This window comes from Condylura cristata, unplaced genomic scaffold (genome assembly GCF_000260355.1).
Source record: "Condylura cristata isolate star-nosed mole 26May11 unplaced genomic scaffold, ConCri1.0 scaffold00011, whole genome shotgun sequence".
Classification (NCBI taxonomy): domain Eukaryota; kingdom Metazoa; phylum Chordata; class Mammalia; order Eulipotyphla; family Talpidae; genus Condylura; species Condylura cristata.
Window position 1 is genome coordinate 11,028,255 of NW_004567112.1, and position 14,817 is coordinate 11,043,071.

Below are 14,817 nucleotides of genomic sequence, written 5' to 3' on the forward strand. Positions count from 1 at the left end.
TGCCTCTTAATGAGAATTAAGATAGTGAGAAGTATGAATATCTGTCATAAAGTTAAGGGAGACATCAGAAACGATGCCACCATCTTGACCATTTTAACAAGCGATCCTCAAGCAGAGGATTGTTTTCCATAAATCCATCCCTACCCGCTGGCAACACTGTGCCGATAAACCTACTTTCTGAGACAAAAAAGCTCAGAGCTGTGACATTTTCCAAGTTCCATGCTATAAATATCTCTATGAGGCCAATCTGGAGTAACTGAATTGCAGTTTGTGAATGATGCACAGTCACTCTGATGAGCCAGTGTGAAGGCTGCTGGGCCAGGACTCTGCCCTGCCCATGAGAGTCTTCATCTGCACCCGTCTCCACACGGGTGTTCTCAGTCTCCAACTCAATCTTAAGTTTTTTGTTTTTTTGTTTTTTTTTTTTTAGTGAAAAGGCAATTTAAATAAATATTATCTCATCCAGCCCTGGATGTACATTTACAGATAAGGGTATTACGGTGCTTAAAAAAAAAAATAGGTGATTTGCTCAAGGTCATATAGCTAGTTCATAAAAGAGATGAGCCAAGAAACCAGATATTGTACTTAACAGAACTGTGTTTAGCCCTCAGCTTAGTTCCTTCTAGAACTCTATAATTTCAGAGTTGCAAGGGACCATGTGGAGAATTTGGTTCCCCCTCTGTTGAATGCAGGAGCCCCTCCATAACCTTCTGTAGAGGTGAGCATCTAGTTTCTGGTAAAATTCCCAGAAATGGTAGCTCTTGCCATCACAGTATGTTCCTTTCCATTTTTGGAATTTTCTAATTGCCTTTTCTTTACATTTAACAATTTCCATTGCATGTTAATTTTAATAGGCTATTTCTAATCTACCTACTAAAGCTTCTGGAATAAATCGAACTCCTCTTTTGTGTGACAGACTTGAATTATTGGAGTATTTGAGTTATAACTGCTGCTCCCATTTTCATCTTTAAGTGTATGAAGCAAAGCAGAGTCTAGTAGCTAGTGGTTTGGCTGGAGTCCACAGGATAGGAAACCCTTTATCATTTTATCATTCAAGCAAATCTCTTTGATATTATTTATAGATCCATTCACTTACCCTTGACATTGAAGCATCAAACCTGGATGGTTGTAAATTTTAATATACTATGTAAGGGAAAAACATCCATCTCCCTTTAAATTCACTATCTTCCCATGCCCAAATTCAGCTCTTTTCCTTTCCCAAGAACTTTATACGCCTTTAACCAAGTTTCATAAGGAGTTTGAGTGAAATTCTTTTTCACTCCTCTGAAAGAGTAAAGTCAAGGGTAGGAGGTGAACTGTTAAGACACCTGACAAGTTCACACGGGAGTACCCTTGGAGACTTCCTGTCTCTAGCATTGACAAGAGGCCAAAGCAAGGTCTTTAACCATGGACCTGAAATTCTTATATGTTTTTGCATGTTTCAGTTTAATTTGCCATTGATTCAATTTTCCATGGGAAATAAGGAGAGTGAAACTTTTGTGTGACAGGAACACCCTTGCAAAATCTTAATGACTGCTCTAATGAAATGGATGCCCCATCATAAATTAAAAATGCAAGAGTTCGGGACCCTCCTGGTGGCGCAGCGGGTTAAAGCACTGCACTGAGAATCTAAAGCCGCTTCTGCATGAGTTCGATTCCCGCCTGCCCCGGAGGTGACCACATGGTGTGGCAGACCTCTCCTGACCCACCCGCTGCTCCCCTCAGCAGTGTACTTTGTCGATCTGCCTGTTCTGCTCCCCACTCTGTCTCTGGTGAAGCCTCTCACCGCCCCTGAGCCTCTGGCCTATACCCCAGTCTGTGTGCATAAATAAATAAATCTTTAAAAAAAAATAAAAATAAAAAAATGCAAGAGTTCACTAAATGGGGAACACACATGATGTTTTGTTTGTTTTTAGCTTGTCATCAGAATAGTTGCTTTGCAACAGGGAGGGGCCCTTTGCCAACCAGAAAGAAAATGGACAGGAGTAGAACATATTTATAATTATATGCTGAAGTAAAAAGAAGCGTGTTGCTTCGAAATCATATCTAGACCATTAATCAACTCAAAGAACATCTACTGTCTGTATAGACAGATACTTCTTTGTCTTTAATTAACTGGCAGGCCCAAGTAAATGCTACAAATTAATCAACTTATATAGAATCAGCTTCTGGAAAAGTAATGGGTTCCAATAACCTTGAATAGATTATGATTGCTTATCCTACTTACAGCCTCTTTTCTGAGTTCTTAAATAGGATCATTTACAAACACTTCTAAATCTTGGTTGTCTAAATGGGGTTCAAGGAGGTCAAAGAAAGGTTTGAGAACTACTGAGTAGAACATGAAAGTCCTAAGATTTTCACTCCTTTCAGAGTGGAAGAAGGGTGATAGAGTTTAGAGTATTGTGATGATGAATAGAAATGTGTGTGAATGCAAGAAGGATTTCATGGAAGGTTATTCTAGAAGCAGAAAAGTTCTGGATATTTTCAGCCAAAGCTAAGGTATGAATAACATGAGGGACCATGTGACTAAGTGCATATTCTAACTAGTTCATCACAAAGTTAACTTTGTGATTACTATCACTGTACACACACAAGAAGGGTGGGCTTTTGCTACCTGGCAAAGTAAGAGATGCAGTAAGTGATACGTCAGTGATGTCCATTGCACTGTTGGGTTGGAAATTTAGTCTCCTGCCCAAGGATTTGGTGAGCCTTAATTATTAGTTTATTTGAAACTTATCTTGATTAGATCAGGCTAATAGCTGATAAATACGATCGTCGTCTCTGTTTACATTATAAGACATTCTGCCCATATGTTGTATGATGAGAAAGATAAAGGACAGATCTGATGAAGGTTCAGGAATAATAAAAGGAGCAGATAAAAGGGAGGTGGTGGATGAGTAAGAGCAAAAGGGTAAAGACTAATTTGCTGTTGGGTAAGGAGAGGAGGAGAGCTTATCTTTTGTTTCTAGAAACTGTATTTTAATTAGACTTTTTGAAGGAATCGTTAAGGGGAGTGATTTTAGAATTTCCTTACCTTTTCATACCAATAAAAATATTTGTTCATCACTGATTATTTGGATACTTTGAGTCTCACATGCTGTGAAAATATGTATAACCCATGATACCTAGTGGGTCACTGAATCTAAAAATTGCCCTCAAGGTCCCGAGAGAACTGCAGAGTCTGGTGACACAGAGATTAGTTTGATGAAGACAGACCAGATACAGATACAGGCTGTCTGTGAGAGCTCTGAGCAGTGAGACAAGTCAAATCAAGAGGATTACACCAAAGACAATAAAAATTAGAAGTAATGACTTGCATGGCACTTCAGTACAAGGAGAGCTGAGTGTGTGTCTATTAGATACATCAGGAGTAGGACTTAGCCAGCCAACCTGCCATGGGACTCCAGGGAGGGGAGAATTTAAAGAAACTTGATACCTTCTACTCTTCTCAAGGGGTCAAGGCTAAGCAGTAGAAATTTGGTCCTGGTCCAGTTGACTGCACCAGACACTGTAGAGAAAAATCCACCAAATATGGCTAGTATAAGCCTTTATTCAAAATAACACTATATGGGCATTCTAACTTCAAAGACAAAAGAACATAGATTTTAAGAGTTTTAAACAAGAGGATCAGAAAAGTTTAAGCTGTTTGGAAATAGCTAGTAAAGAGAGAGGGATAGATTATTCTTAACAGATTAGAAGCCTTTGGTTGGCATGTTAGCTTCATCAAGGGGAGGGGGGTGTCACAGGAGAAACAGTTATGGGGACTTGGACACAATGGAAATTCTAAGTGGTGCAGGGTCTTTTACACTCCAGACAGTCACTCTAATTCAGGATATGAATTTTATAATATGGCTATTCAAACCCACAATTCAAAATTAGAGAATATGTTCTGTTAGCCCAAAGCTATAGTAACTATTTGGTTGTGAAAGGAAGCTCCCATTTACTTTGTTCCCCTCACCTTTGACTTGTCTCTCCTTGTGATTCCTTAAACAGCATTGGCATTTCTCCATGAGTTCTCATCCTATTTGCCCCAGATTGGGCCAGTCTACCTCACCTAACGGCTAAGAGTTTTCCAACACAGCTTCATCATACTCTTCATTAACTATGGCAGATAGTTCTGGTACCCCCAAGGCCATCTCTTGATTCATGTCTGACTTTACATTCTGTTAAAGGATCAAGTTGCCTTGGGAAATGTCTGATCTCAAGTACATGGCACTGTATGCATTTGTTCTTATTTTTTTCCTTCCCATATCTCTCCAGTTTGAAGAAGTCTACTTATGGTACAAAGAAATGAATGCCCTTAGAGGCAAACCTCACTCAGTGAGTATTGGGGGCCCATAGACAAATGCTCTGGGTGGTCATCCTTTACATGTAAATTTATACTTCTTAGTGGGTACTCGGGGCATCGGGCCTCTATTAGTTACAGATATAATTTAGATAATCTGTCCTTACATTGAATGGACCACTCTGCCTTCTCCCTTACTCCAGCTTCTTGGGTTTAGCTCCTTGGTGCTAGTAAAATACCCATACACAAGTCTTTGTTTCAGAATCTGTTTTGGGGAAACCCAAGCTGAAACATCAACCACACCGTATGTGTGTATGTGTGTGTGTGTGTATATATGTACACAGTATATATATGTACACACAGTATATATATGTACACACACAAATTATTACATTTGCTATAATAGTAATCAAATATTTATGGGATACATAATGGGGGCACTGTTCTAGATGATAGAGATACATGGTAAGGGTGGAGGGGAAGAATTCCTTGATTAGTCTCCAATTTGTATATTCTAAATCATAGGTCAGTTTTGATCATTTATATATTCCACAAACTTGATGAGTTTTAATTTTAACATTCTAATGACACTTTTAAATAATTTTAAATGTTCTCTACATGCTGTTATTTCTAAGGGAGGATAGTCCTGTCTCCATTTCACAACACAAACTCACTCATCCTCCATCCAAGCTACTTTCTCCAGATTTATAATTTTATAGAACTATACCTCTTCGGTGTGTTTATAATTCTTCCTAGACTTCATTCAGTTCTACTTTTATCTATTTTATTCTTTACTCCTACTTTGTTTACTTTGGTATTTTCCTGACTTCTTGAATTCAGTGATTGTTTCCTTTATGTTTACTCTTTGGTATTTAAATATTAAAGCAGCTATGCCAGTATAATTTCCTTTGAGTACAGCTTTGACCACAACTCGTAAATCTGCTAAGTAGCATTTTTATAGTAGCTATTCTCTAAAAATTCTTTAACTGCAGTATTCATTTCCTTTACAATCTAATCTAGAGTGATGTTTTAGAACTTCCAAGCTTTTTAAATTGAAATATTTATTGTTAGTTTTTATTTTCATTGCTATTTTACCCGTGACCTAGTTTAAGAACATGTGCTTGTTAGGAAGGTGGGATTGAGTTATACTTTCTCTAATATGTCCAATTACCCTACCCCTACACAGGCCTTGCTTTCTCTGATACCTTATCAGGCATCGATTTAGTTGTTTGATGTCATAGTTGCTTTCAGATGTTTTTGTCTGTACCCCTTGGCAATAAAAACAGACAAAGTATCAGCCCAGATTTTGTGTGTCCAGTGTTGTACCTAACACTTTGACATAGTAAGTGATTGATAAATATATGTATATTGCTTTAAAAGGCAGTGATGGTGAGCTCCATAGGTCAGGAACTGGTTGGGATCAGAGCCCTTCCTAAGTGATGATATGAGTTACCATTTTACTAAACCATGTCTGTATTGTGCGTTATTCTTCTGATCTTAGGAAATGTTGCAACCTCCACTGACAATGATCTTGAGCCTGATAACGTATATGATTTTTCATGCTGATCCTGTACTGAGCAGATCTATAATCTATATTCCATTCATGCTCCAGGAACTCTGTATGCCCATGTCATTTCTTAATGTTCATAAGAGTGCTCTCAGATATATATAATAATTATCTTCATTTCCCAGATGAGGAAAATGAAGTTCAAGGTCACGACCATGACCAGAATCTTTCAAGAGTAAAGGCGGACCCTCATTTAGATTCCTCATTGTCTGTTCATCTTTCTACTGCTCCACATTGGTTTCTATAAATTTATACTCCCATTCACTTGCTCATTCTCCACTTATTTTTGTCGCACAATCAAACAACTAAATGCTTGCCGGTTCATTTTGCCAGATACAGTACTAAGAGAGAGGGATATAAGTGTAAATATGGTTCCTGTGTTTGATGACCTTCCAGAATCCACCAAAGCTTTTTCTTTGACATGCACCAATTGAGAAAAGCTACACCATGTGCTGCTTGTGTCTGGGCTTCCCTGCAGTCTCTCTGCTTCTTCTTCTGCTTCTCCACTCCTGTGAAGCTGAGGTGCTGACTTCAGGGATTGCCCAAGCTGATTCATATCCTGTTGCCAAAACTAGGGAGGGTAAAGTCATTACTTGCTTGTTGTATGAGCAGAAAGAACCCAGGGTTTTAAGAGCCTTTCTCCACCCGCCTTCAACTTCAGTTCCTTTAGGACAATAACACAAGCTGGTAGCCAAGACAATTATGACAATTATTTCCTAATGGGGAAAATTGATGTTGCCAACCTGCAGTATGTGTCAGACGCCTGTTACAAAGGAATCACTCTTGAAGGCAGAAAGACAAGCTTCAGAGACGTGTTTCATGTGGCAAAAACACCCAGGGTCTTTGTTTGGTCATTTGGACTCAGAAAAGGCTCAATAAAATCTCCTCTATAGAATCTTTTCAACCACAAGTTGGCTGCCACGTTCCAACCTCACAGTCTACACAGCCACGGCACATTGGAGTAACGTAGGTCTGCTACCATGTAGCACCCAGAGTGAGGATGAAAGAGAAAAAATGAAGGGGCCCATGGCCTGAAACCTCCCTGGTTTGAAATCATCCACAGATTTTTAATTTTGCTAAGAAATTCCAGCTGTTATGAGAACATCCCCACCATCTCATGTCCTATCCCTTCACTTGAGTTTTTCTTCTCCTAAAGCCCGAATAAGTATATGGCTATTTATCTGCTCATAGCGCTTCTTCCAATTCAAGAGACAGATACTCTGCTTGGTGCCTTGCTGTGTCCATAGCCAGATGGTGTCATCTATAGAGTCATCTCTCAGCACATCTTTGTCCAATGAATCATGATGAATCACCTTGATGACCGTTGTTTTCCTCTTATTTACCATCATCTTGTCCAGCTTCTTATCATCACATTCTCCCTCTCTGCCGTCATCCCTTTTGTGGGCATTTTCTCAGCGTCTCGATGTCAAGGCTGCTTTACAGTTTCATGGTTCCTTCCCATGCCTGCTTCCTTCATAGTCTCAGCTTTCATGCTTGTTCTGAGGTGAGGTAGGCAGAGACGAATCATCATCCTCTGCCTACAGATAAGAAGCCAAGTCACAAAGAGGTTCCTTGTCACATGTTGCAACCTGGGGCAGGAACAAGAACACTGTAGTGCATGTTCCCCTGGCACGGTCCTTACAGTCCTGGACAAGGCCTATTTGTGAATCACTTTTGAAGCTAAGTCTTTCTTTATTCCCTTCTAGTACTTCACATAGTGTGTAGGACAGGTGGGCACATAACAATATTTACTAAAGAAACAAAACGCCGCTAGAGTTTGCCATGGCAGAGCCTCTACCTTTTCAGGCCTTTGATGCTTCATCACAGTTAGCAACACCCCTGGCAGGTGTGCACAATCTTTTTTTTTTTTTAAAAGATTAATTTATGTATGCATACAGAACTGGGGTACAGGCCAGAGGTGCAGGGGTGGTGAGAGGATTCACCAGAGACAGAGTGGGGAGTAGAAGAGGCAGATTGATGAAGCACACTGCTGAGGGGAGCAGCGGGCAGGTCAGGAGAGGTCTGCCACGCCATGTAGTCACCTCAAGGGTGGGGATGGAACTCATGCGGTAGTGGCTTTGGCTTCTTAGTGCTGTGCTTTAACCTGCTGTGCCTCCAGGGTGGGCCACACACAATCTTTTAATGCACACTTTTTCCCCACTTCTCTGTCTTGCCCAATCTGCCTGCTTCATGAAGGTTTTTCAGACTCTCTTCACCCCTTAAATTGACCACTGCTCCCTGGGATGTCCTAGGACATCGTTCAGTCACAGCCTTTGGGACCATCACAGCCTTTGTGATAGACTCTAAGCCCCTGGAGGGCAGCAAGTGTGTTGGTGTCACTCATCACCTTGTCCTGCTTCTAGCGGTGACTGGTGGTAACAGTTGGCATCCACTGAGCACTTGCTGTCTGCCAGCTGTTGGTTTTATTGGTGTTTATGTATTACTTAATTTAATCCTAGTAATAACTATCTGAGTGTCATTACTTCCACGTTTCAGAAATGAAAAAGTAAGGTTCAGAACTGTTAAATAAGCCAAAGCCTCTCATCTGGTTGTATCAGTAATCAACAAACACATTCAAATGGTTTTGCCATAAATGAATTTGTCCTTGGATCCCTAGATCCTAGCCAGGCATATTAAGAAAGTTTTCATAAATATGAATTAAATAATGGAAAATTATGTAGGCTGGTTTCTGGTATCCCAGTCATTGTATTCATAGTTGACTTTGCCTGGGGGAGGTGTTCCATGCACCTTGATGAGTGATGGTTGCTCAGGTGGGGACCATTTCACATTCAGGATCTTTCTTCCTCTGTGTTTTGAAACAAAGGGAACAGTTCTCCTCTGTATCTGTTCTAGGAGGAAGGCATCATGGGTAGCATTCTCCACACAGTGACACAGTTCATTTTGACTTTCTTTGCTTAATGTGCTTCCTGTCTTATAGCCAGCAGCAAGCTCTAGTTACAGGGATTGTGTGCCATTTCCAGATCCCTCCTCAAGCCACCTGTATGTGAACAAAGTCTGACTGAGACAGGAGTGTAAGCCACATGGGATGCCTCCTTCCACGTGCTTAACCAAGTCATGAAGCCTCTTTGCTTATTTTCATCTTAGATCCTTGCTTAAGAAAAGTGGTTTCTTACCAACCTCGCCGCTAAACCCTTTATTATAACAGTGACTTCCTTGTGTCCACAGCACTTTTTTTCAGACTTGCAGAATAAAATAAATGCAGACAATGGCAATTCTTTTCCCTTGACTTCTGGGAAAATCAAGAAGGCTTCAATACATGTATTGAATAGAAAGAATCATGTTGCTTGTTTTGCTTCTTCCAAATGTAGACCTCGCTAAAGCCCAGGGGAGTGAGCTCATCTTGGATGTGAGCAGGTCCCTGAACTCATTTCCCTGGAGGGGTGCCAACCTTACTGAGAAGAGCAGTGGGACTCTCTTTCAGATTCTGTGGTCTAATCAGCTACCAGTAATGAAAAAGTAGATAAACCAACAAATGAAACTACCATGGCTAAGAGTAGGTCCTCTAGTTTACAGAAGAGACAGCGGTAGCTCATGGTACTTGTACTCAAACTGTATACCCCCGTCTGAACAACTGTGTCCCCTCGAGGCTGTTGTAAAGCCAATCCACCACCACTGTCCACTCTAACATGCCCCCCCTTTTCCCAGCCAGGCCAACCTACTGTTCCAGCCTCAGCATCCTCTGACCTCTCTACAGCAGTGATTTTCTCTTAAATTTGATGTTTTAACCTATGCCACCCATACAGCCTTTTCATCATTTAAAAATGTATTTGTGAAAAAAATTCCCACACAATTTGTTTTACTGATTTTCCTGCAAGCATGACTTACATTCCCTCGGCTCCATATACGCTAGCTTGTTGTGGTATATTGGCTTAAGGAAGCTATTTCACTTTAAACATCCACTCCTCAACGACAAAGTAATCCCAGTAGTACTTCCATTTCTGGATTTCTGTCAAAACTTATAACAGTAAATGCTGTGTGCCCTTAAATACTTTGCCCATAGAATACTTAGCTTCTGTCATTATGCTTGCTAAATCTGATATGGGAAGTGAAGTTCATAAAGCCAGCTCCACAGTGTCTCTCATATCTCTAGCCTGTTTCCTATATGTCATGCTACCCTAACTAATGATTATTTCAGTTTTATGTGAAGGACCTAGAGATGCTCATGATTTCATTTATGCACCACATCCCCTTCCTCCCTAGTGCTGTCTTCTCTGTATGAAGCTCAAGAACAAGGTACCACAGACACTTCACCCCACCTCAGCTCGCTTCTTGCAGGAGTACCTCCCAACAGTTCTCTCTCCAGCACCATTTTTGGTTGTCATTCTGTTTGTTTCAGTAAGATTAGCTTTTATGTGACTTGAGCACTGGAAGCGGAAGAGCCAGGGTAATGTCAGCAACTGCTGGCCGGCGTGCAGTTTCCTTTTGTGACTAGTCATGGACAGGCAGTTCTTCAGGACTGAGGGGACGGACTTCCAAAAGTTAGTGGGAAGGTCCTAACCAAGCTCCAATATTTGAAGTCCTGGTGGTCTCTCAGGCGTGGCACTAACTTCCTGGAAGATCGCATGGGTGCTGCACATCCGAGAGCTATATACTAGATGGCTTTGTTGAATAGAGGAACTCTAACTGACTCTTCCAGAGCTTCCTACTTCCTCCACTGCAGTCAGCAATCATTATCTTACCCATGCTCGCCCACCTGCGGAGGCTTGACACCCCTGAGCTGTGTTTACTATTTCCTCTGGATCATCAAAGCGGAAAGAATGTGTTTAAGTCATAGTTACACTTATTTATACTGTTAATAACAGTAGGCGCTGGGGTGTTAGGTTGTAGGATTTAAGGTTCATAACGGACCTGGGCTGCTTGCCTCTCCTGGAGAAGCAGTCATGTTTTCGGCAGTCATGATCTTGGGTTCTTGAAATAAGAGAACCACTTATGGTTCTTTCTAAAAATGAAGCCTCTTGGGCCTCCACTGAAGACATTCAGAATTTGAATTTCTAAGGGATGGTATATGTATCTGCATTTAACTAATTCCTCCAAACTAAAATTTCAGGTGGCTCCAAGATGCTGAGGACTAAGTGCTCATGACCTTCCACATTATGAAACTAAATCTTTGTTTTTCTTCATTACTCATTGGCTGGAGGAAATCAACTCCCAGTTTTAATCTGATTTGGAAGAATACACAGATTTCCTAAGCTTTATCACTTTTGCCTTCATTCTTCAACACATACATTTATTAAACACTTTCTATGAGGCAGGAATAATGCCAGATGCCTGGTTACAAAGAATAATAAGACATAATCTCTGAATTCAAGGAACTTCTAATCTCTTATGTAAACACATATGTATAATTAGGTGTTAGAGGAGTTCTGAATGAGGTCTATTAGGATAAGGTGAAAAGGAGGCAGGGAGCAATTCTGTTGGGGAATATGGTGGGCCTGTTTCACTCAGTAGAAGATGTAAAGGTGTTTGCAGAGCAGAGAAATTGGAAAAAGTGGTATCTCTGAAGACTGATGGAACAAACACATAAATTCTAAAACATTAAGACAAATTATAGGAACTGAAAGTAGTTTAGCATAGTTGGAAGACAGGATAGCAGTTAGGGGAAGAGGATAGGGCAAAAGGTGATAAAGGGAAGCCAGATTAGAGAAATCATGCTATGGAATTTGAAATTTGTCCTCCGGGATTATTTCTTAAAGTATAAATTTTAGGATTTGCACATCCAAATTGCTCAACTGATTAGAATTTCTAGAACCGAGACCTCGTATTGGAGACTTTACAAATATCCCAGATGACCAGTAAATCAAGTTTGGAAGCCACTCGTAGGTAATATGGAGCTACTGGGAGATTTTGTGGGGAACAGAGAAATGATAAAAGTACACATCAGAGTAGATGGTGGAGTAGTTGGACTGAGGTTGGAGACAAGGAGTCCAAGAGGCTGGATAACAATTCCTTATGTGGGAGAAAAAGAGGTAGGAATTCACCTCAAGTATTGTATACCTGGGAGATAAAAGATGGAATATGGATTAGAAGGAACATGTCTTTTGCAGCAACATGGATGGAGCTGGAAAAGATCATGCTTAGTGAAATAAGCCAGAAAGAAAAGGAAAAATACTGATGGTTTTTCTCATAGCAGGAATATAAAGGAACAGGTGAGAAAATAATGATAATGATGAACAGCTATATACCAGAGACATTTTGTGGGGGTGAAGTGGGGAATGGGATCAAAAACGGTGGGGGGAGGGAAATGCACTGGACTATGGTGATGGCACATGGGTGATTTTTTGATGGGAAGCCCAACGGGATTGCAAATGATGGAAAAATGCACATATTAAAAAAAAAGATTGTATGATGGAAGCAGTAAAAGGTAGAAAAAGGGAAAAAAACTGGAATAGAAATGAAAATTGTTAATTTTGTGTATATGACCTCAGTAAAGTATTTAGTATTCTTGTGCCTCAGTTTCATCACTAAATAAAAAAGTTCAATTAGATTAAAAAAGAAGAAGAAGGTGTTGTTAATGTGGTAGGATTTTTAGGGTAGAGTCCAAATGGAAGATAAATTTCTGTTAAGGTTCAAAACCCAGTGTTTGTTGAAAGTTTAGTTATTTTTCTGGGATCATTTCTATTTTGTATGACCAGAGAGTTCTCTTTCTTTAAGACTTTCTTTTAAAAGTACACACCTTTGTTCATACTTATGCACATTTCATGCATATCCAATGGAAGTGAATGAGAACCTGCAAAACTTTGAGAACAATTCAGGTAAGACTGAAGCAACATGTTATTCAGCATCACACACCTAATAGTGTGATTGAAATGTTGTTTTGGTCTTCTTGAACTGTTATAACAAAATACTACCAACTGGGTGTCTCAAACAGAAGAAATTTATTTTTGAATAGCTTTGGAGGTTAGAAGTCCAGGGCAGTATGCTAGAAACTTGGTTTTGGGTAAAGCTTTATTTTTGGTGCATGGGTGACTGACCCTTCATTGTGCTCACATGACTTTCCCTTTATGTGTGCACAAAAATGTCTCTGGAGTCCCTTTTTATAAGTACTAATCCTATTGGGTCAGGGAACTACTCTTATGGTCTCATTTAACCTTTATTACATTCTTACCATCTCCAAATATAGCTACAATGGCGGTAAGGCTTCAACAAAAGCATTTAAGAAGAGAGGACATAAACATTTGGTCCATAACATTCCACCTCTAATCTTTCTCAGATGTAAAATCTATTGACTTTACCCCAACAGACCCAAATTTCTCAAATCATTCTAGTATCAATTCTAAATAGACCCCAGTTCAAAACAGGTCCAAAGTCTCCTTTATAAATCACCTAAATCTGGTACAGGTTAGACTTGAGATATGATTCTTCCTGAGAGAAAATTCATTTCCAGCTGTGAACCTGTGAAACCAGATGAGTTATGTATTTCCAGAGTGAAGTAGATATACCTGGTCCATTTCAAAAGGGAAAAATTGGAAATAAAAAAGGGGTGCCTGTTCCCAAGCAAGACCCAAACATAGTAAGGCAAAAATATATATGGCTAAACCCTTGAGAATATCCCTCTTTGTTGCAATGTCCACCTTCCATATCTACCAGGACAAAGTTGATGGTCTCTGAGTCACCCTGGAATAACCCTTTCCTTTGTGCAAAGAACAACATACTTTCCAGCTGTGCCACACCATTGTGTTGTCCTCTAGAACTCAGGAAATACAGCTCTTTCATTTTATCTTATTGTATCTGGACTTGAGTCTCCTCTGCACTGATCACCAGCTGTGTTGAGGTGACAACCCACTCAGTTTCTCATCTGTAAATGTGGGTTTCTGCCTGTTTCACAGGGCCTTACAGTCACTATTCAGCTTGTAATTCAACACACATTTATTCATATTTTATTTCATAAATGACAAGGTGGGGGGAAAAGAGCCCTTGATCTCATGGGAGCTTCTCTTTTAGTGAAGCAAGTCAAGCGAAGTGAGCTTGTATTCTATACTATGAAGCAAATAAGCATGCTGTATTAGGTGGCAATAGATACTACAGAGTAAAATACATGCAAATTAAAGGGATAGAGAGACATAGATGAAAGGAAGCATGCTTTGTAGAAAGAGTAGTCAGGTGTGTCTCTCTGGAGAAAGAGTATTCTAGGGAGAATGAACCATCTGGTAGAAGAGACTCAGCAAGGATCAGCAAGACAGAGGGAAGTGAAATGTGATGGAGAGAACAGTTGTTGCTCCCTTTACTTGGTCAGATAAAGTTATCTGGAACAGGAAACTTATAGGCAGAGGGAAGAGTGGGTGTTTAAGGGTCTGAGTGCAGAGCATGTCACCATGTTTAAGGGAAAGCAATAGGATCCAAGTGGCTGGGAATGAACCATACATCAACTGTTAGGAAATGAACCCAGAGGACAGAGGGGATCTGGCCAAATAGGACATGAAACTAACTACAGCTCTAATTCTAGTAAGGGAGGGTGCCTTTGGAACATGCTGAGCAGAGGACTGACAATGAGATTTACACTGTGATTGGACCATTCTAGCTTTGAATGGCCCATACACAGTTTGAAGCAAGGGTGAAATCTGAGAGATAAGTAAGGAAGCTAAAGCAATAATGGTGACAAGAGATACTGACTAGTGAGGATGGAGGTTGGTTAAAGTTCAGATACATGTCAACATTGAAACTGCTGGCTTCAATAAAAGGCTTGCTGGGAACTGATTATTTCCAGGTACCCACGTTACCAAGAGAAATATTCTACCTAGAGAGGATTGTGTGCCATGGCAGAAATTTTAATCTTTTTTCAATTGGCAAGGAAATAGTGAGGAGGGACTAGAAAAGGGATTCTGGGTTTAGAACCAAGGACTATAAATGTTACATGTCATCATGTATGTTCTCTTTAAAGCAAAAGACAGAAGGTTCCTTTCTCCCTTCTCTGCATGACTGTCACATCCCTATCATTCTCTTAGCC